At 42.2% G+C, this 2,279-nt stretch overlaps 1 pseudogene; it reads left to right on the top strand.

Annotated features, from left to right (window-relative positions):
- Window positions 1-429: 429 nt before the first annotated feature.
- On the top strand, window positions 430-1,106 carry LOC132242219 (ferritin light chain-like; annotated as a pseudogene).
- Window positions 1,107-2,279: the final 1,173 nt, after the last annotated feature.

The raw sequence follows: 2,279 nt of genomic DNA on the forward strand, positions 1-2,279 counted from the left end.
ACCACAACAACTTTGCAATGTAGATATGATTATGCTCAAGTTAGTGTGAGAAAACTGAGACTTGGCAAAACAGAAGGTATTTGATAAATAACTTGTTGAATGAATAAAGTCTAGTGAAGTGCCCTAATTACACAGGTAAGAAGAAGGGATAGAACATTATATTTAAAACTTAAGTATTCTACAAAATATCCAAATTCACAGTTCATCAGTTAACAAATCTAGACTGGATTTTCCCAAATTTAAAGGTGGACTTTATGAAACACAGTTCAGGGTTCAACTCTTCTAAGGTGAAAAATAATAGGGAATTTGGGGGAAGGTAAAAAAATTTTTTAAATTTTTCAAGAATATTCAAACAGGCAGTGTCCTCGGTGGTCCTGGATCTGTCTCTTGCTTCAACAGTGTTTGGATGGAACAGACCCAGAGATGCCTCTTTTTCCAGTCTCAGCCACTCTCCTGCATCTTATCCAGTCACCACCTTCTGAACCACCTCCAGGACCAGCCAACACACAGGTTTTTTGTTCTGCCTTAACTCCTTATTGCCGAACAACCATGACCTCCCAAATTCGTCAGAATTATTCCACTGAGGTGGAGGCTGTGGTCAACCGCCTGGCCAACCTGCATCTGCGGGCCTCCTACACCTACCTCTCTCTGGGCTTCTATTTCAACTCTGATGATGTGGCTCTGGAGGGCGAGGGCCACTTCTTCCCTGATTTGGCGGAAAAGAAGCTTGAGGGCACTGAGCATCTCTTAAAGTTGCAAAACGAGCTCGGTGGCTGCCTTCTCTTCCAGGATGTGCTGAAGCCTTCCCAAGATGAGTGGATGGGGCAAAACTCAGGACGCCATGGAAGCTGCCCTAGCCTTGGAGTGGTACCTGAACCAGGCCCTTTTGGAGCTGCATGCCCTGGGTTCTACCCGCGCAGACCCTCATCTCTGTGACCCTGGAGAAACACTTCCTGGATGAGCAGGTGAAACTCATGAAGAAGATAGGCAACTACCTGACTAACCTCCGTAGGCTGGCCGGCCCCCAGGCTGGGTTGGGCTAGTATCTCTTTGAAAGGCTCACCCTGAAGCATAACAAGGAGCCTTTGGAGCCCAGAGGCCTTTGAGAGGCCCCTCTGCATTCCCCTGGTGTCTGGCTTTTACCTGAGCCTCTTCCTGAAACTACTAGCCATTCTTTTAACCACCCTGAAGCCCTCTCCCATGCATTGGACCAAGTGAAACAATAAAGCTTTTGAAAAAATAATATTCACTCTCTTGGCAGCTTTAAAAACATTACTTAAGCCCTGCTGGTGTTGCTCAGTGGTTGAGCATCGACTTATGAACCAGGCGGTCAGGGTTCAATTCCCAGTCAGGGCACATGCCCAGGTTGTGGGCTCGATCCCCAGTGTGGGGCAAGCTAAAGGCATTGATGTCTCTATCTTTGTCTTTGTAAATCAATAAAAATATTTTTTAAAAGAAGGAAACATTGAAAAATCAAACTGACATTTGAAAAAAAAATTATTTAATAGAAAAAAATCTATTTGACATGAAGCTAGAGATCATCTAATCTTCCATTCCTTCTGCTCATACTCATAAATAGGCACATCCCTATATAATATGAAAAGAACATACCCTTCTACCTCTTAAAGAAAAAAGTCAAACTTTCTAATCAGATATCTAAGTTCCATCATTAATATCTTTGTGTTAAACAGTGCCTTCTTCTTATAGTCCTTTTCAAAAATAAAAAAACCTTGAAAGGAGAATAGCCTACCATTCCTAACTTCTTAGAGTAAATGAGTGGATCAAATATCAGGGTAACCAATAGGAAAGGACTGGGTGTCTGATGGGATGGAGTTGCTGAAGGAAGATAAAGAACCAGAAAAGGAACCACGAATGCCTGAACAACTGAAAGCAAAAGAATAGGCCATTAACATCACTTTCTCTCACTTCCTCTCTTACCCCTTCAATCCCTGTCCTTCTCATCTAGTTAACTCTCTTACTTATTTTCCTTTTCCCTTAACCACCTCCAACATCCAATTGTTTTCTTCTATTTATTCCCTAGTTTTTAATTCTCACTCCCACTTCCTTTCATTCACCCACACGGAGGACTATGCTAAAGTGAAATTTACCTATAGACTTTTCACTCTTCCTTTAAGCACCTGTTTTCTTACTGCCAGTCTTAACTACTTGTCTCCCTCATTCCCAGAAATTTCTTATTCAAAAGTAAGAAAGAAAATATCCTTTTTAAACACTCCCAACTTGTCCCATTTAACTGCCACCTGACAACCCATGCTTTCTTC

Source organism: Myotis daubentonii, chromosome 9 (assembly GCF_963259705.1).
Source record: "Myotis daubentonii chromosome 9, mMyoDau2.1, whole genome shotgun sequence".
Lineage (NCBI taxonomy): Eukaryota > Metazoa > Chordata > Mammalia > Chiroptera > Vespertilionidae > Myotis > Myotis daubentonii.